Below are 20,638 nucleotides of genomic sequence, written 5' to 3'. Positions count from 1 at the left end.
TCGTTTTTGCCAAAAGGGCTGATTCACATAGGAAGCTCTCTTCTACAGTGTTAGACCAGTGGTCTCTATCTAGCTGAGAAATGTACTGCAAACTGGAAGCGACGCTCTGAGTTTGAGACTTAAAAGAGTTTCACTGGAAGAATGAACATTGAGCCTTTTTTGTGCAAAGTAGGAGCTCTGGGACATGGGTGGCGCTGTGGGTTAAACCACAGAGCCTAGGAATTGCCGATCAGAAGGTTGGCGGTTCGAATCCCTGCGACACAGGAAGGTAAACAGCGTTTCCGTGAGCTGCTCTGGTTCGCCAGAAGCGGCTTAGTCATGCTGGCCACATGACCCGGAAGCTGTAAAGCGAGATGAGCGCCGCAACCCCAGAGTCGGTCACGACTGGACCTAATGGTCAGGGGTCCATTTACCTTTAGGAGCTCTACCTTTTAGCGTGCAAAAGAATGCAAAGGCTACTGGACCTTTAACGATTGTGAGGAACAGTGAGGAGAAGAGGGAGATTCTACAGGTGCAGGCAGCTTGTCCTCCAATCTACACCTGGTGATTGATTGATTGATTGGTTGCTTGATCGATCGATCTAACACAACTATTAAAGCGCAGTGTGTCCCCCTTTTCCTTTTGCAACCGGCCACCTCCAACTACCGCTAAATGCCATAGCTGCCAATTAAATACCCCCCTCCCACACGCACCCCTTTGCTAGCGCCCCCATTAACACCTGCCCTCCCTCCCTCCAAAACTCCAGATTTGCAACATTCCTCAACGTTCCACCGCGCCGGGCTGCAGCCCAGCCGAGGAATCAAGCCCGCGCATGCGCCGCGGAGCAGGGAAAGCCTTGCCGCAGAGGCGGTCGAGCCGCCGCGGAGTCCCTGTCACGTGACGGTGTTGTCGGCGCGCGCTCTCTCTCTCTCTTTCTCTGTGCTCCATGCCTAGCCCTGCGCCCTGCGTGCTGTGCAGCCGGGCAGGCATCGCCTGCAGATCGCCGATCGATCGTCTTCCTCATGGGTGAGGGGGGATATTTGTGGGGAGGGGCGAATGGGGGCTCTTGTGCTTCAGTTAATGTGGGGGGGGGGAGAGGCCTGTTGGAGAGGAGGCCACTCCCCTATCCAGTAAGGCCTTCTTTGCATTCCCCCCACGCTCCGTAGTTATGGTTTTAACAGCTGCAGAGCAGGCTGAAATTCAACCGGTCTAGCCTTGCCTGTGGTGAGGGGGGTGGGCTTTGACGCCTCCAATAATGCGGCCCTCTTTGGATACTCCTCCCCCCTCTGGCAGGCCTAAGTTAGCAGCTGTGAGGCAGGCAGGAACCCAACAGGTCAATAATAATAATAATAATAATAATAATTTTTATTTATACCCTGCCCTCCCCAGCCAAAGCCAGGCTCAGGGCGGCTAACAAGCAATAATAAAAACAAGTTGAATGAATATGACTTAAAAACAAGATTAAAATGCAACATTAAAATATTGTCAAGCCTTTAACCTTACCTGGTGAGGCATGCTTTGGGTTGCATGGTGGTCTTCTGCTCAGCCCACCCACCCTCATTTGGTGTGGCCTTTATTTATTTTTTATTTTTAAAATGATTTTTATTAATTTTCCATTTAAACATATATAATCACATCGTTATTATCCATTTCTTTGGCTCTTTAGAGCCTGTCGACTTCCTTCCCTCCCACCTCTTGGCTTTCAAAACTAACCTTTATATCACAGCATTATATATATATATATTTTCCAATTCTAATATAACTCATTACTAAATACCTCAAAATTTAAATAAATATAGAAAGGTAAAAAACACTTCTCATCACAAGTCTTCAGATAACCCTATTAGGGTTGTTAATTGCTTACAACGATCTTTCAAATGTTGTATAAATTTTCTCCAGCCTTTTTGGAATACTTGACCGTGCTGGTTTCGGATTTTTCCTGGCAGTTCCGCAAAGTCCATCATTTTCACCTGCCGCTCTTCTTCCGTTGGTACTTTGGCATGGCCTTCAACAGTTGGAATGCAGGGAGAAATTCAACAGGTGCAATTTCCTATAGAAAGGTTGCAGTATTATAGGGTGGAAGGGGGCTTGACGCAGGGAATTCAACAGGTGTTGCCTTGCCTGCAGGGACAAGAGCTATTTTGTTTGGTAAGGGGCGTTCTTTGGATTCCTGCTGGCAGAGCTGAGTCTCTTGCAGCCGTGGAGCAGGAATCCAACAGGTGGAGCTGGCATTTTTACTGTATATGGCACAGCGCTCTTTCGACTGCATGCTGCCCCCTTCCTGCCTGCCCAGTGATGCAGAATGTGAATACCAGGGCAGGGAATGGAATGGAATAGAAAAGGAAATAAAAGCAGCTAAGCAACTCATAACATAAGCAAAAACACAACACACCATCAAACAAACAGGACAGCTAAAAACAACAGAGCGGGCTGAACAATGACCAGCTTAGAAAACTTAAAATGCCTGCGCAGATAAATATGTCTTAGCCTGGCATTGGAAAGCTAACAATGGTGGCGCCAGACGTACCTGAAATGGGAGGGGTGTTCAACAGATGGGACACCACAGTGGCTTTAACAAGAGGTTAAAAACCCAACAGGAATTACTTCCCTTCTAGATATTCTGGGTGAGGGCTTTCCAGCATAAAATGAGAAGGATTCCTCCATCTAAGTAAAATAACATTAATACAATGATAAAGAAGCTTAAACCCAATAGTGAACTGGTGGTAACCTTCTGCACATTGATGCTTGTGACTCGCATGCTTTCAAAGTGTCAGACAAAAGCCTCTTCATTTTCCCAGGCTTTTTAAAATGTTAGATCATTTGTTGCATTGACCATGTTTATTATTTTTCTATTATTTGTTTTATTGCTGTTGTGTGTGTGTGTGTAAAAACTAAGCTGATATGGTGGGTGGGGAATAATTTTCTTAAATAACCAAATAAAGATGCACCCTTTGAAGGTGAAGCTGTGTTTCTAACATGAGTGAGCAAGGCAGGAATCCGAAAGGTGTGGTCTTTCCTTGTGAATACAGGGTATGAGGCAGGATTTGTTGCTGAACCTGTCCCTCCTCCCTAGCATTTTCCCCTTGCCTTTCCAACCGAACGCTGGGCAAAAATCCTACAGGTGTCATCTTCTTCATTGACATACAGTGAATTTCTGCCTGTCCCTTGATGCTAGTTAAGAAACAGGAACACTTGCAGAAAGTGAATCTGGCAATCAGAAATGATAGAGATGATACTGAATGGTTCAATAGCTAATAGATAACTTTCCTTCTTTTAGACATTGCATGTTTTTTCAAGTGTGTGTGAGAGAAGGGAGGTTGCCTCTTCAAGGACTAGTACCTGCCAGCTACAGTTTCTGTAAGTATCTGGGTTTAAAATAATGAACCTTTTTGCGATTTTTAAAATATCTGCTCGTCCATAAGAACACAAGAGCCTGTTGACGCTGGCGGAGGAAGAGGCGTGCGGGGGGAGCGCATTGCCCCCGGGATGCAAGCCAGCCCCGCCCCCACCTGCTCTCCACCCCCGCCGCCCCCCATGCCAGAGCATGAAGCTCCGCCAATGCCTGCTGAATGAGGCCAGGGGCCCGTATAGTTCATCACCCTGTTCTCACGGGGGCCAAGTAGATGCTTCTGGGAAATTCTCAAGCTGGACCCAGGCACAAGAGCCCTCTTCCCTCCTGTAGTTTCCAGCAATAGGTATTCAGAACCATTACAGTGGTACCTTGGGTTACATACGCTTCAGGTTACATACACGTCAGGTTACAGACTCTGCTAACCCAGAAATATTACCTCGGGTCAAGAACTTTGCTTCAGGATGAGAACAGAAATCACATGGCGGCGGCATGGCAGCAGCAGGAGGCCCCATTAGCTAAAGTGGTGCTTCAGGTTAAGAACAGTTTCAGGTTAAGAACGGACCTCCGGAACGAATTAAGTACTTAACCTGAGGTACCACTGTACTGCCTCCAACCGTGGAGGCAGAGCATAGCCAATGTTAGCCTTGTCCCTCATGAATTTGTCTATTCTTCTGTTAAAGTCATTAAATTGGTGGTCTTGTTTTAGGCCATTAAGAGATGGATTGATTCAAAATATTGTTTATTTATAAAAAAAATATTTATAGATTGCTATTTCATAAACTATGTGAAAGCAGTGTACAGCAAAAATACGTAAGACCATACAATAAAAACCACATAAGAAAGTTAAAAACAGGCATCACTTAACCATTCTGTGAAGATGTATTATTAATTTCTTGCGTAGGCCTGGCAGGACGGAATTTTTTTCAGCAGGTGTAGAAAGAGAAGGTGCCGTACCAGTCTTCATCAATATGATCAAGGAGCAATAAAAATATATTTAAATTATGTCAAATTCCATCTACAGTGGTGCCCCGCAAGACGAATGCCTCGCAAGACGAAAAACTCGCTAGACGAAAGGGTTTTCCGTTTTTTGAGTCGTTCCGCAAGATGAATTTCCCTATGGGCTTGCTTTGCAAGACGAAATGTCTTGCGAGTTCTTGCGAGTTTGTTTCCTTTTTCTTAAAGCCGCTAAGCCGTTAATAGCCGCTAAGCCGTTAATAGCCGCTAATAGCCGTGCTTCGCAAGACGAAAAAACCGCAAGACGTAGAGACTTGCGGAACGGATTAATTTTGTATTGCGAGGCACCACTGTATAGCAGCCACTTAAATTATAACCTTAAACTCGGTATTAATAACCAACAAATACCGTATTTTTTGCACCATAACACTCACTTTTTTCCTCCTAGAAAGTAAGGGGAAATGTCTGTGCGTGTTATGGAGGAAATGCCTACGGGTGGCATGCCTACAGATTTTCCTCCTCTAAAAACTATGTGCGTGTTATGGTTAGGTGCGTGTTATAGAGTGCATGAGCAAATAAGTCCTGCTTGGGCACAAGTGAGGGGCCACCACTAAAACGGCCTGTCTTTGTGTCGCAACCATATGCAGCTGCATCAGAGGGGGACACACAGAGAAGGGGTTCAGATGAATGCAGGTTCTGTGTTCTCTCTGATATACTACATGCACTTCCCTGCCTGGTCATGTAAAGATGATTTCTTACTTGCTCCAGGCGAGTGGTTGTTTTCAAGCTTACAAGTAGGGATGCAATAATATTCCTGTAGTTTTATCTGTTCATCAATTCTTGTAGTAGGCTTGGGGGGGGGGGGAATGCAAATTGCCCATGACCTGGAGCATTTCCTTTTTAGGTCAATCAGTTTGCTGATTTTTTGCCTCACTTACCTGAGCTTATAATATTGCTCGGCGCACCTCATTTTAGGCAGCGAGCCAAGATAATAAGCGCATCCAAATGTGTAATTTTGCACAAAGCAGCCTCTGGTGCCTTTGGGTCCTTTGCAAATAAGCAGGAACAATTTTTAAGGGATGTTTGGACATGCTGGAGACCAGCAAGGTAACTTAAATCAGGAGCAGTACATCAGAATAGGTGTGCACACATGTGATCAGTAGTGGCTGGGGCCCATTTGGACAGGCAGGGAACCCAGACAGTAGGTGGAGCCAGAGGCAATGGCAGGCAGAGCCAACAAATTCTACTTTCATCGCCACCCTCTTCCCTCCTGAGTTCTAGAAGGGCAACGCTGAGACTCAGGAGGTGAAAGCTGTCAGGCAGGGCCACCCCAAAGACCTTTTTGCAAGTAAGAAGGCAGGCAGGTGGGGCATTCACCTTAATGGACCCAGCCTCCACTGGGTGCAATGAAGAGTTTCGTTTCAGGCAGCATTCTCGTTCCAGTTCGGAATTATCATCTTAAGAGCACTCCAAACCCCTGTGCAGAAGGTCAGGGGAAGAAGGGAAAAAAACCTTCCTCTTTTACTATGCCAGCTTTCAGGTTGAAACACCCTTTTCAGGGATTTCTGGTATCGCCATTGACAATGCAGCTGGCTTCTGGGCGGGTGCATTGATCAACTCCCTCACTGGTTGAGGCAGCACACTGCAGAGGGACCCCTCCACCTCAACTAAACATCCCCCAGCCTGTCCTAGGCTACGATCCTAAACGCATGTGCTAGGAAGATCCTCTGAACTCTGTATTTCTATGCAAGCATGCATGGGACGCGGCTGCTAATGTCACTTATTTCACAGTAGGAGAGTTTGGGCAATTGTGTCTTGACTGGTTTGTTCACTTGCACTGCGAAGGGAGGAACAAAGAGTTTACTTGGGCAGGCAAAAGGCTCATTCATATTTCTGCTTATTAAGCCGAGATAAGGATCACTCGGATGTAGTTAACAGGTTACACTGATGCAGGCATTTTGTGCTAAGGAAAAAACAACAACAGTGTTTTGGAGGGTAGTAGTGTAAGCAGGTACAGGGGTTTTTTTTTGGGGGGGGGGTTAGCAGAGCCCAGTCGTATGTCCATTTTAGTTGGAGGTAAGTCCCACTGGGTTCAATGAGGCCTCATCCTCCGTAAGATGTACCACTGCACTTGCACTGTGCAAATATCCTATGCATGTTTTTAAATGTTTTGCTCAATACAGTTTACTCCCTAGTCAATGTACTTGGGTTTTAGTTTAAATATCTTTTGATCAATAGGGTCAAAAGCCTATGAAATGCTGATGGATATGCAAACCAGTTTTATTCCTGATTAAAACAGCTGCTTTGGACTATTACAAATGCAGTTTTTGGAGACGTCTTGAACTGGCATCATTAGGGCTCCAGAGGGCAACATGCTCTGCTAGCAACTGGTGCTTGGGATCTTTGTACCATGAGATCATATCAAACCACCTCCCAGATATTTAATCTCAGTGACCTGTAAATGCCCAAACAAGTGACCCACACCTTATAATTTTGTGCAATTTGAATTTGATGGTCTCTCTCTCTCTTTTATGACTCTTGAATGCTAACCGCCAACCCTGTGGTTCAAGACCTTGCTGAAAAGGGTGGAGTTAAAGAGCAGTATTACCATCCAGGCAAGCCCTTCTAAATTCCATTGATCTCAATGGGAGGATTAAATATGGGTTTAGATTGCTCCCTTTGAGATCAGTGGGACTTGAAAGGCTTGGTTCTCAGTATGTGTTTTCATGGTGAAATGGTCAAATCACCGCTTAGAGAGTATTGTAGTTTAGGAGGAGATGAGAACTAGAGTATAGCTGCTGTAGTAAGCAATTAATTTATTGGTGATTTAGAGAACAACCTTCAGATTATGTTTTTGAACCTAAGAAGAGCCTGCTGGATCAGACCAATGGTCCATGTAATCCAGTGGTCAGCAACCTAAGGCCGATGGGCCGGAAGCGGCCCATGAGGGTTTCTTAACCGACCCATGAGCCGCCCCTGAACCTAGCCGCCCGCTTGGCGAGTCCCCATGCGCTGTGCTAAACTGGCGCAGCACGGCATGGGGACTCTCTTCTGCGGCTCCAGAAATTGCTTCTGCGCATGCCCAGATGCCGGAAATCGCGTCTGCGCATGTCTGCGGCTCTGGAAATCACTTCTGTGCATGCCCAGACATGGGAAATCACTTCTGTGCAGGCGTGATTTTTGGCATCTGGGCATGCGCACCAGTGATTTCTGGCGCCGCAGACATAACCAGATGCGATTTCCAGCATCACACTGCGCCGGCCCGGCCCACAGAGGATCTCCATGGGAGTGATCTGGCCCATGCATGGGAAGCCTTGCTGACCCCGATGTAGTCTAAGATCCTGTTCCCAGATGCCCGTGGGAAGCCTGCAAGCCGGACATGCATGCAGCAGCACTCTGCCCACCTGTTATTCCCGGGAACTGACATTCAGAGGCGTGCTGCCTCTGACAGTCCAGGTGGGACATTGCTTCCCATTGACAGGAGACCACCTGCTGCTGGTTTGAGCTGCTGAGAACTATAGGCCAAAACATCTGAAAGGCACCGGATTGTGGGATCTAACTCTGAGTAGACTTGTCTAGGATAGTGCTGTAAACACTGCAGCCTGCCTTTGTGATTTGGTGCCCAAAAATGTGTAGGCTGGCCATAGCTCATAAGGTAAAGGTAAAGGTACCCCTGCCCGTACGGGCCAGTCTTGCCAGACTCTAGGGTTGTGTGCTCATCTCACTCTATAGGCCGGGAGCCAGCGCTGTCCGGAGACATTTCCGGGTCACATGGCCAGCGTGACAAGCTGCATCTGGCGAGCCAGCGCAGCACATGGAACGCCGTTTACCTTCTCGCTGGTAAGCGGTCTCTATTTATCTACTTGCACCCGGGGGTGCTTTCGAACTGCTAGGCTGGCAGGCGCTGGGACCGAGCGACGGGAGCTCACCCCGCCGCGGGGATTCGAACCGCCGACCTGACGATTGGCAAGTCCTAGGTGCTGAGGCTTTAACCCACAGCGCCACCCGCATCCCTCAATTACTTATGAGCTTTGGATAATCTCTCTTTTTTGTATCTTTTAATATTTGGGGTTAAGCAATGAAAACAGTAGTTGAATGGGGTGCTGATCATACAGAAAGACTCTGTTTATTATCTAGGAACATACCGTACTTTTCCATGTATAAGACTATGTTTTTTCCTTTAAAAATCATGCCAAAACGTGGGGCTCTCCTTGACTGCTTGCTGCCACGGCTGTCAGCGGCTATTGTGCGTGTTATTGGTTGCTGCGTCAATGGGTGGTGTTGACTGGCTAATGCTCTGGCAGTTGGGCGGGCGATTGGCAGCTTCTGCTGGCGATGGGGAAAATGGGAGGCGGATTTTGCGACGCGGGCAGGCGAGCGATTTTCGGCAATCCCCCCTGAAGAAAGCTCAACAACTCTGTGCCATCTCCCCCCATTTTCTTAAATTTGAGTTCCGCCAAAATAGGGGGTGTCCTATACATGGAGGCGTCTTATAGATGGAAAAGTATGGTATATACTGAGTCAGATTGCTGCTTCGTCTTGCTCAGTATTGCCTATCTGTCAGGGAACTGCCATCAGTGCCGGAGGGAGAGAGCAAAATCCAGAGGGATTCCAGAGAGCATCCTGGGAGTGGGAGAGGCAGCCCATCTTCTGGGGAAGAGAATCAGCGTAGTACCAGTGGAGAAGGGGGGCGGATGGGGGAAGTGGCGAGGCGGTCCCATGACTCCTTGCCGGGGACCAGCGGGGAGAGTAGAGGTCCTCCGCTGCCTACACCCTCCTTGCGCAGAAGGCTTTCGCGCAGAGAGAGTAGGAGGAGACTGGGTGTCAAAGAGCTTCTTTGCTGGAAGAAGTTTAAGAAACGCCCACTGACGGATTCTGCCAGCGATTGAGACAGCCACGGGTGAGTGGCTGTCCGGACAGGAAAGGTTCACTCAGGCAACCCAGCCAGGTGTTTGCACCGGCTTACGCACGAGCAACCCCTAGAACCATTACACTATCTAAATTAACTAGGATTTTTGGCAGGGGTTGCTTCCAGTCTTACCTGAAGATGCCTGGGACTTAACCTGGGACCTTTTGCATTCAAGGCAGAGGCTCTCCCATTGAACTATGGCCCCTTCCCTACAAAGTCTACAAAGTTATTGTACTCCACACACTCGTGCTTAGCATATGAGGGCATTTGTCTGAACACAGCTTATTTCTTTATTTAAATGCAACGGCATTATTCAGTCACTGCAATCTTTTCTTCATAACCTTAAATCATCGTCCCTCACATGTTGTTAAGGTTCCTAGCCAGACATTTTCCTGTTCTTTCTGTACAAACCATGAATTGCAGACACTATTGTATTGCGTATTCTCGTGTCTTTTTATAGAATTTCTTTTTTGTCCCTCAGGGTGAAGATTTTCCATAAGCTTATCCATAAAAAACACACATAGATCTGTTTCACTGGCAGCCTAAAAACTGTGAACCAGTCAGCTGTAACGAGTTGGCTTTTGTCAAGAAAAAACAACTACCGTATTTTTCGCTCTATAAGACGCACCAGACCACAAGACACACCTAGCTTTTGGAGGAGGAAAACAAGAAAAAAAATATTCTGAATCTCAGAAGCCAGAACAGCAAGAGGGATCGCTGTGCGGTGAAAGCAGCAACCCCTCTTGCTGTTCTGGCTTCTGGGATAGCTGCGCAGCCTGCACTCACTCCATAAGACGCACACACATTTCCCCTTACTTTGTAGGAGGGAAAAAGTGAGTCTTATAGAGCAAAAAATACGGTAATTCTCAGGATTCCCTTTTCCAAGATAGATGAATGTGCTCTGCCCCTATTGGAGGAGGAGTAAGTTCTGAGCGGTGAAAAAGTCAACACTCAAACTTTCCCCCTTTCTCTCTCTTTTGCTTATATATATATATATAAAAGTCACCATCAAGTGGAAATTTGCCTAAATGTCCAATCTAACCCAAGTGGTTTTTTGGTGTGTTTTTTGGTGTGTGTCTGTGTGTGTATAGGATCTGAAAAGGAAGGAATATTACTTTGATCCACACACCCAGATGGATGGATTTACTGCTTCTTTAATATTAAAATGTCGACGTATGAAAAAAGTGAGGTTGGCAGGATGAGTCGAGGGTTTCGAATTAACACAGGCTCAACATCCATTGTTTAAACTCCTGAGCCGTTTCAAAATTATGAGCCTCTGTGGAGCAGTTAAAGTGATCCCCCTAAAAATGAGAATAAAATGAACCTATGAAAACACTTTTTAGCTCTCAATCTTCCTGAGACTTGAGGACAAATTTCTCTCCCAGGAACTTTGTTTAAACGTGGACAAAAGTGGGTTCTGAGGGCTTTGGTTTGGCCATACACAGTGGCTGCATTTTGATGGGTCTTATGCTGGCTCTGTTAGTATTGATGTTGCGGAGGTAGTTGGGGAATGTTCCTCAGGGGCAGATGGGTTGGTGCACCCATAGCTCCCCCATAGGTGTTAGAGGGAAGCACCCAGCTCAGTGGGAGAGCACAGATAGTGGGCCCAGAGGCAAAAGTGGATGGCACAACATGTGCAGTTCTTAGCTGCTGTATTTCAGATACAAAAAAATCTGCCAGATGTTTATATGACATTGTCTCCCATCTCTCCATTCTCATCCAGTCAAGCAAGAGATGTCATCACAGTTCAAGGACACGCTCAAGCCTGGCAAAAGCACTTAAGGCAAGCTTCCTTAACCTCGGCCCTTCAGATGTTTTTGGCCTACAACGCCCATGATCCCTAGCTAGCAGGACCAGTGGTCAGGGATGAATTGTAGTCTCAAAACATCTGGAGGGCCGAGGTTGAGGAAGCCTGACTACTAGTGGACCTAGGACTACTGGTGGACCTGGGACTGGGCATAAAGATCTCTGGATGAATCACATGATGATGTTTGAATGGGTGGTGTTTATGGGCTGTCAGTCATTCCCTGTCTCCTCCAGAAGGGTGAATTACCCAGCCTCTGCTGGCACCTTTCCAGACATCCGGCCCCACCAAAGTCAGGCAGCCCTGACCTGACTGCCTTCTTTCTTAGAACTAGTCTAGAAGGTGGCATTTGGCTATCAACTTACTGCTGCTTAGTCTCAGTGTTAAATAACTCAGCAGGGAGGAAGGTGGCTACAGAACTAGAATTGACTCTGCCTGTCATTTGTTATGGCTGCCCCTGTTGTTGGCCTTATACCCAACCAGTCCCAATGAACGCCAACAACCACGGGTCTCAGGTTTACTGTCCCAGGCCAAATGTTTTCTGCGAGGATTGAGCACCCTCCCTGTTGCATCTTGTTCGGTACTTCAAGAGAAAGATACTGCCTTTAAAAATTAGGCAAGACTTTCCAAACCCACACAGCTGCAGCAGTTTCCCCAGGGAAGCAGTCTGTTCTGCAAGGCTGATAGTAGAAAGAGTAACCAGAGTATTAAGTGGAAGGCCAAACTTTGGCTCTGTGTTGATTAGAAAGAAAATCCTGGTTGTAAAAATAAATGAGTTTGATGCATTATATTCCTAAATATTCTTTCCCCCAACCTGGGCCATAAATCTATTTTATGGTTCGCATGAGAGAGGGTGGAGAAACTCCTTTTTTATGTAATCTTCCCAGAAATTGAAAGGCACATGAGTTGGAATGCTCATCCAAAAATGCACAGCCAGATTAGGCTTTTCATTATTTTCCTTAGCCCAACAATATTTCACTTCATTTAGCCACTGGCTGACAAAGCTTGAGCTTGCTCCATGTTTTTCAGTATCACAGTTGGGGGACCCATAAGCCTTCCAGATGTTGTCGGCCTCCATCTCTCATCAGCCGGGGGCCTCCAAATGCAGTTGGACTTCATCTGTTCCGGTCCAGCATGGTTGGGGATGTGGGGAGTTTCAGTCCCGCAACATCTGGAGATGTTCTCCATCCTTGGTCTTCCATTGATTCTCAGCTAGTGGGTCACAAGCTACACTGGGGTTGCATGCTGATTTAAAGTGACTGACCAGTGGAACTCGCTCCCACAGGAAACAGTAATGCCCACCAGCCTGGGTGACTTTAAAAGAGGATTAGACGAATTCATGGAGGAAAAGGCTTTCAATGGCTACTAGCCATGATGGAGGCAACATCTTTTCTGAATACCAGTTGCTGGAAACTGCAGACAGGGAGGGTGCTCTTGTGCCCAGGTCCAGCTTGTGGGTTTTTCCTAGGTATCTGGTTGGCCTTTGTGAAAACAGGATCCTGGACTACATGGGCCATTGGTCTGACCAAGCGGGGTCTTCTTACATTATGTAACCTTAGATATTTTATTTCTTAAATAATTTTTGATGGTGATGAGGAGACAGTAAGAGATGGGACATGCTTAAATGCTTAAAAGGGGATCCCATGATGAAGATGGACCCCTGGTCTTAGAAAGTCAAAAGCTATTCATCCAAACTTGTTGCTTTCAAAGTCTGAAGTCACTGCTCGATGGAAACACGAGGCCTTTCCTAATCGCTCTTTGAATGTGTGCATTCATTAATACAGTGGTACCTCAGGTTACATACACTTCAGGTTACAGACTCCGCTAACCCAGAAATAGTACCTTGGGTTAAGAACTTTGCTTCAGGATGAGAACAGAAATTGTGCAGCAACGGCACAGCGGCAGCAGGAGGCCCCATTAGTTAAAGTGGTGCTTCAAGTTAAGAACAGTTTCAGGTTAAGAACAGACCTCCAGAACGAATTAAGTTCTTAACCCGAGGTACCACTGTACAAGTGTTTCCTTGTCCTAATGAATCATCCTGACGCTGTGTGTTGTGATGGATTGTCTTGGGACAATTTGCCTACTTCTTAATATTATAGGTGTTTCGTTACACTTTGGGCCCAAGTGACTGCCAGTTTTCACACCTGGGCAAGGGTGTTGCCAGCTGAGCGGTTCATCCTTGTCATGCCGTTAATTATCCTTGGAGAAGCTCAGGAGCAGGGGTCAGCAAACTTTTTCAGCAGGGGGTCGATCCACTGTCCCTCAGACCTTGGGGGGGGGCAGACTATATTTTTTGGGGGGGAGGTGAACAAATTCCTATGGCCCACAAATAACCCAGAGGTGCATTTTAAATAAAAGGACACTTTCTACTCATGTAAAAACACGCTGATTCCCGGACTGTCTGTGGGCCGGATTTAGAAGGTGATTGGGCCGGATCCGGCCCCCAGGCCTTAGTTTGCCTACCCATGCTCAGGAGTGTGTTTCTCCCCTCACCCTTTTCACTTCGGGAACTTTTTTGGGGACAACCTTTGAGAAGCCGGGCTCATAGCTCTTTCTCAGGTGTCTCTGTTTGCTTTATAAGACGTTCAGAAATCAGAAACCCAACCAGAGAATTGACACTGCCAGCATAAGGTGACTGAGCATAGAGGTGACGAGGCCTAAAAAGACTTCTGATATGACCGGTGTTTGGAACAACTTTTGTAACTACAGTGGCACCTTGCAAGACGAATGCCTCGCAAGACAAAAAACTTGCTAGACGAAAGGGTTTTTTGTTTTTTGAGCTGCTTCGCAAGACGATTTTCCCTATGGGCTTGCTTCGCAAGATGGAAACGTCTTGCAAGTTTGTTTCCTTTTTCTTAACACCGTTAATACAGTTGCGACTTGACTTCGAGGAGCAACTCATAGAACGCGGTGTGGTAGCCTTTTTTGAGGTTTTTAAAGACTTTGGTGATTTTTGAAGCTTTTCCAAAACTTTCCCGACACCGTGCTTCACAAGACGGAAAAAATCGCAAGACGACAAAACTTGCGGAACGAATTAATTTTGTCTTGCGAGGCACCACTGTACAGTGGTACCTCGGGTTAAGTACTTAATTCGTTCTGGAGGTCCGTACTTAACCTGAAACTGTTCTTAACCTGAAGCACCACTTTAGCTAATGGGGCCTGCTGCTGCTGCTGCTGCTGTGCCGCCAGAACCCGATTTCTGTTCTCATCCTGAAGCAAAGTTCTTAACCTGAGGTACTATTTCTGGGTTAGCAGAGTCTGTAACTTGAAGCATCTGTAACCTGAAGCGTATGTAACCCAAGGTACCACTGTACTCTGAAGTAACTGAGTAGTTTCAGCTACATACGTCACCTTGAGCACATTGGTGGCAGGCTGGCTTAAACTAATGAATAAAGCACATGTTACGAGGCAAACACAGGGTTCCTTATGTAAGGGCCTGGGAAGGCTGGGCCAAGAGATTTTGCTGTCTGAGGCAGAAGAACAAATGTCACAACTCCCCGCAAAAGTTCATAGTAAGTCCCCAAGTTTTGGCACCTGAGGCCACCTACCCCTACCCTCAGAAGTAAAAATATAGTGGTAATAAATTTGCCCTTTCATGATGCCAAAAACCAGTTGTCCAAGGCGGCCTCCTGACTCTGTCTAATAGTTGGGCCGGCTCAGGCCAAGGCATTTGAAAGAGATAATTGGTAGGGAGGAAGAGGATATTTAGTCTTCTCCCACCCCTAGCCACCAAGTCTACCCGGCAGATTTGCTCTCCCACCCTTGCCCATTTTAGCCCATTCTTCCTGTGGCGGCTTGGCGATCAGAAGTAAGCCCAGCTGAGGGGAAAGTGTGTTTGAGGCTGGAGCATATGTGCAGATATGGTTGATGTGGTGGTGCGGGGGAGGGTTAAGCACCGCCCGCCCACCAGTTCTCACTGACAAATGCCCCGCCCCCACGTGGGCGCTCCCTTGGCAAGCGCAGGTTTGGGAATGCAAGCCGTTCCGCCTGAAGAGCTTAAGCCAAAGGCTTATTACATGCATATTTCCTGAGATCATCCTTTCAGATACTTGAAGCAATTTATTTTTATGAGTCAAGAGATGTGATGATGAGGGATCCGGTCTCTGCATAGGACAAACCTTCCAACATCTTGAATGCCTTCCAAACAACTTCAGATGGAGGCATTTCAGAATCCCTTTTGTTTTTTAAAAAATGTACCGTATTTTTTGCACTATAACACTCACTTTTTTCTTCCTAGAAAGTAAGGGGAAATGTCTGTGCGTGTTATGGAGGAAATGCCTACGGGTGGCATGCCTACGGATTTTCCTCCTCTAAAAACGACGTGCGTGTTATGGTTGGGTGCGTGTTATAGAGCGAAAAATACGGTATATGATACCCGTCAAGTAGTACAGTTAATGGAAATCGAAAGCAATGGACCAATAACAAAACAGAGTTGTAAGGTGGTGATATGTTTGCCATCTCCAAATATCGGAAGGGCTGTCACATGGAAGATGGGGAAAACTTGGGTATTTTTGTCGCTTCAGAGCAGGGGTCAGCAAACTTTTTCAGCAGGGGGCCGGTCCACTGTCCCTCAGACCTTGTGGGGGGCTGGACTATATTTTGGAGGGGGTGGAGAACGAATTGCCCCACAAATAACCCAGAGATGCATTTTAAATAAAAGCACACATTCTACTCATGTAAAAGCACCAGGCAGGCCCCACAAATAACCCAGAGATGCATTTTAAATAAAAGGGCACATTCTACTCATGTAAAAACATGCTGATTCCCCGGACCGTCCATGGGCCGGATTGAGAAGGCGAATGGGCCAGATCTGGCCCCCGGGCCTTAGTTTGAGCCTACCCATGCTTCAGAGGATAGGAACTATAACAATGGATTCTTATTACAAGAAAGGAGATTCCGACTTAACATTAGGAAGACAATACTGACTGTGAGAGCTGTTTGACAGTGGGACAGTTTACCTTGGAAGGTGGTGGGCTTTCCTTCATGGAGGTTTTTAAACAGAGGTTGGAAGGCCATCTGCCAGGGATTCTTAAGCTGTGATTCCTGCATAGCAGATGGTTAGGCTAGACTCCTAATCCTTCAGTTATATGAGTCTTTAAATATAGTTATTATATATACTGCTAGAAAACAGAGTTTAGATGTCAGAGTGGAGAAATATCTCCTGCCAGCAAGGTAAAGCATGTAACGGATCGATAAATCATCAATCGACACCCAAGCATCCATCCTGCCTGCGGAACTGAATGAAGCGAGGAAGAATGGAAAACTTGGGCAGAATGCAAATGTGGACATACACGAGCATTTGAAATCTTCTTTCTCCCAACTAGTTTTTGGTGCTGTTCCATAGCGGGTGGAGGCGGAATTAATTGTTCTTTAATTGCAGTGGGGTGATAGGGCTTGGCTTCTTATGCACACCCTGCCATGCTTATCCCGCGGCTAACCTCTCTGAAGATTGAAGATAAGCTTCCAAGTTTGTTCCTAAGAAAGGGTGAGACTGTCACATATGCAAGGCCTGTGCCACAAAGCAGTCAATCTGGACTAGTTGGATTTGGCCCTGCTCTGCTGCCTCCGGTGGAGGGCCTAATGTGTCCTAGTTTTCCAGGGCCTAATGTGTCCTAGTTTTGCATTCAAATCCATCTTTGTTCCATCCTGGCACTCAATCTTTGATGGCGCAGGAACATAGGACATTACCATTTCCCAGGTCAGATGGGCCATCTAGCCCTAGCAGAGTTGACCCTGGATGGCAGGGTTTCTGGCAAAAGCCTTTCCCATTTCCTGCTACTGGGTCTTCCTTTTTATTTTTTAAACTGTAGAAGACTGTAATGAACCTGGGACTTTCTTCCTGCTTCTCGCCACATAGAGCCAAGATCTGTTGGCTCCTAGCAATCTTCTCCTTTTTGTTTTCATTTAAGAAGTGTTGGATAGGATGAAAGCATTCTCTGCAAATCCAAGCGAATCCCTTAGACACATTTTATTTTCACATGGCCGTATAACAAGCTTCCCAGGATAACAAATCATTTTGTTTTTAAGTGAGCAAAATAATCCTTTTTTGAAAAAGAGAGGGAGAGAGGGAATCCAGGAATTGGCATGTATATGGAACATCCAGGTTGACTGTTCATCCGAGATTAAAAGGAAACGGCTGGAGTTGTTATCTCAGAAGGCTTTCATTCATCCTTCTAATTGTCTTCCTCCTTGGCATATGACACCTCCTTCGCTCTTGCGCTTGGCAGTGAGTTCATGGATTTGGACTGTAAAACCTCAAAATGTCTGGGGCATTGTGGAAAAAGTGGCCTACCTCGGAGCGATTTGTGTTTTTCTTTTCTACGTGTTCTGTTCTCTGTTTTCGTTTTTTTATAAAGTTGACATTGGAGAAGCCTCTTTTCTCAATTTAACAATTAAAGGACTCGGTTGTTTCCTCTTCCATTCATGGAAGAAAAGCTTTTTATAGCAAGTTTTTCCATTTGCGATCGCACTTCCTTGCGAGACCTCCATCCTCCCCAAACAAAACGATCGGAAACTTTCTCTCGCATTCCTAAATGTTGGGTCCGCTCATAAAAATGACTCCCTTTCCAGCTTGGAGACTTATCTTCTGGTGTGTTACTTGTTGCTTATTTCCCTGTATCTGATTTTTTTTTCAATGCAGAGGTTTAATGAGTTTACAGATTGGAATGGGTAGACTTGTACAAACCCATGCTCGGTTGATCTTCTGAATATCCAAGATTTATTAGCTGGGTGGGTGGGTGTGAAAATTAATTGGTTTGCCTTTTTTTAAAAAAATGTATTTGTCTTACATAACCCCATTAAATTTACTGTAATTAGTAATTATTAAAATTAGTTGATAGGTTAATTAGGATTCTCCCTGTAGGGATGAACAGCTAGGCACATTGCCTTGACACCCATGAGCGAGTTCAGTTAAAAGGCAGCACTTAAATCACATAATTTGTAGGCTCTTCTCCCATCTGTGAACCAGGGAAGTGCCAGATGCCACAAGGCAGGTATAGGCAAACTCAGCCCTCCAGATGTTGTGGGACTCCAGCTCCCATCAGCCTCAGCCAACATTGCCAATGGTCAGGGATGATGGGTTCTGTAGTCCAGGAACATTTGGAGTAGGGTCTCTAGCTGGTTTTTGGACAGCAGTGCCCATCATCACGAGCTAGCAGGACCAGTGGTCAGGGATGATGGGAATTGTAGTCTGAAAACAGCTGGAGACCCCAGTTTAGGAAACCCTGATCTAGAGGGCAACAGGTTGTATGAGTGAGAAGTCAGGGCCTGGCTCTATACATGTAGCAGAATGAGGTGTGGCATGCATTGCACCATGGCAAGTGAGAGACCTTGAGGACTTCCTGATCCCTGATGTCCCTGCCCAATCCCTGATAAATAAGAGCAAAGCATTTTTCCACTTGCATAATGGAGATGTTTTCTGCTGAGGCTCCATAAAACCGCTGTTGGGAAGGTTATTTAGGTAGTGTCCTTAATTGCAAGTAGCAAAACTGCGGTGGAAACTTTGAATCTATCATTAAGAGTTTAATGACGCTTCCTCATGCTCCAGATCCAGGAGATCAAATGTTTACATCTTCATCTGTCAGCCAGCTGCATGGCGAGTTATTGCAGCATGTTTCTTAAGTGTCACTTTCTATTAAGTAACGTTTCAGTTTGGTTCACCAGTTGTTTGTAGCTCTGGCGTAGTTATGTGATGGGTGTGGAACCTTTAACACAGCCTAGGTTGAAATTCTGTGTTTCTGCATAGAGGGGTGTTGGCAGGATTTCTGGCAAAGGGAGCTAGCCGTCTAATCTGTGCTGCAGTGCCCCCTCCCAGGGTGGCCAGAAGTGGTACTGCAGCTCATCTCTCTTGACTCAACTCCCCTTGTTTGCCTGATCACCAGCTGCCAGTCTGCCTTTGCGCTAGGGTGGCCACTAAACTCATTGCCCCCCAAAGAGGAGAAAAGCAGGTGCAGATTTGCATAATCTAATTTTTATATGCAGGTGCAAACTAAGAAGCTTCAAAAGAGAACTGAGAAGTTAAAGAAATCTCACCATAATGGGAAAAGACCGTGACTGGGTGAGCCACATGCTTGCTTAGTCTGTTGCTCACTGTTGACGAAAAACTTTATTTATTAAATTTAAATACAACACATAAAAAGTGCTTTTGAAAGAAAGTGAAGAAAGAAGGGGGGGGGAGGAATTTTTTTTGATAAAGACCCCTGCTCTCCCTTCGTAGAGTTCTTCATCTTTAAGCCAAAGGAGACAGCTCTTCATTTCTTGCCTGGCTTCCCAACACGGACGTTGCTGCCAGCAACCGAGAAGGGCAGGCTGGGCAAGAGTGTCCGATTGGCTTTGCCACTGCACTAGTGCCATTCTAGCCTCGCCACTGCCTCGCCCCCTCTCTCTTGGTTACCAGCCACAACCTCCATATTGGGAAACCAGCTAAACAACACTCTCCCCCCCCCCCCGCCCTACTAATGACCAAAATTCTGCTTTGACCATGTCACTGTCTCCGATCCTGCTATGTCCTCCGTGTTGGGTCTGCACCAGTGCCGGATTTACGTGTAAGGTAAACAAGCTATAGCAGGGGTGTCCAACCAGTAGATCGTGATCTAACGGTAGATCCCCAGCTGATCCTGGTAGATTGCGGGATCCTTATCGTGAACAAAAAGTTATGGGGGAAAGCTAAAAAACTGTGCAATCCTCCCCCCCAGAAAGCTCAACAACTCTGGGCAATCCACTCACCCCATGCACACTCCTCCTCCCCCAATGACAATGGGTAGATCACTGCCAGTTTTTTAATACTGCAAGTAGATTGCAGACTTTTGGGAGTTGGACATGCCTCAGCTATAACTTAGGGCACCACTCTCTTGGGCCCCCCAAAAAAATTTCAAGAAAAAAATAATCTGGATATAAATTTCCAAAATATAAGATAAAAATAAAACAAAACCTACATTCAGCAACAGTGTTTTGTGTTGTGTAGGCTCCTATGATGTAAGTAATGGGCCCCGTCTGCTAGCCTGCTCCCTAAAATATCACTGGTTTGCTTGTTTCTATATACTGTACAGTGGTACCTCTGGATACGAATGGGATCCGTTCCAGAGCCCCGTTCGCATCCTGAAGTAAACGTAAGACGCGTCTGCACGAGTCACGTTTCACCGCTTCCATGCATGCGCGTGATGTCATTTTGAGTGTCTGCGCATGCGTGAGTGGCGAAACCCGGAAGTAATGCGCTCCGTTACTTCCGGGTCACCGTGGAGTGCAACCCAAAAATATTCATTCCGAAGCTACTTCAGCCTGAGGGAGCTTACATTCTGCATGTGCAAATGGCTTTAGATACCCATTAGGTCCATAAATTACCTGATAGCATATATTCAACACAGAAAAGCAGCAACAATTTGTTGTTGACAAAGGACAGTTGGACATTTAAGGGCCCCATTGCCATCGGTAGCTTAGGGCCTCATCAAACCTAAATCCAGCCCTGGTCTGCACGGCCATTCCTTTTCCCCCTCCCAGAGTAACAGCTAAACAAGTGATTGCTAGACTTTTCTTTATGGATTGACTAGTCAAGGCACTAGTATGGGACGCGGGTGGCATTGTGGGTAAAAGCCTCAGTGCCTAGGGCTTGCCGATTGAAAGGTCAGCGGTTCGAATCCCCGTG

General features: G+C 46.3%; 1 protein-coding gene across 4 annotated transcripts in view; it reads left to right on the top strand.

The window, feature by feature from the left end:
• The first annotated feature begins 893 nt into the window (after positions 1–893).
• The window catches only part of GNB1L (G protein subunit beta 1 like), an 85,749-nt gene continuing 66,004 nt past the window's right edge, over positions 894–20,638 (top strand). For 2 of the 4 annotated variants that reach the window (XM_028709885.2, XM_028709882.2), the window contains exons 1-2: positions 894–1,005; positions 3,257–3,336. The gene's annotated coding sequence lies outside the window, so the exon portion shown is untranslated. Of the gene's footprint in view, positions 1,006–1,833; positions 2,020–3,256; positions 3,337–20,638 lie in introns of those variants that run through there. The other 2 variants (XM_028709883.2, XM_028709884.2) reach the window with 2 other exon arrangements.

The sequence above is a fragment of the Podarcis muralis genome, chromosome 16 (assembly GCF_964188315.1).
Source record: "Podarcis muralis chromosome 16, rPodMur119.hap1.1, whole genome shotgun sequence".
Lineage (NCBI taxonomy): Eukaryota > Metazoa > Chordata > Lepidosauria > Squamata > Lacertidae > Podarcis > Podarcis muralis.
The sequence above is the reverse complement of the archived record's forward strand: the minus strand, read 5'-3'. Positions and strand labels throughout refer to the sequence as shown.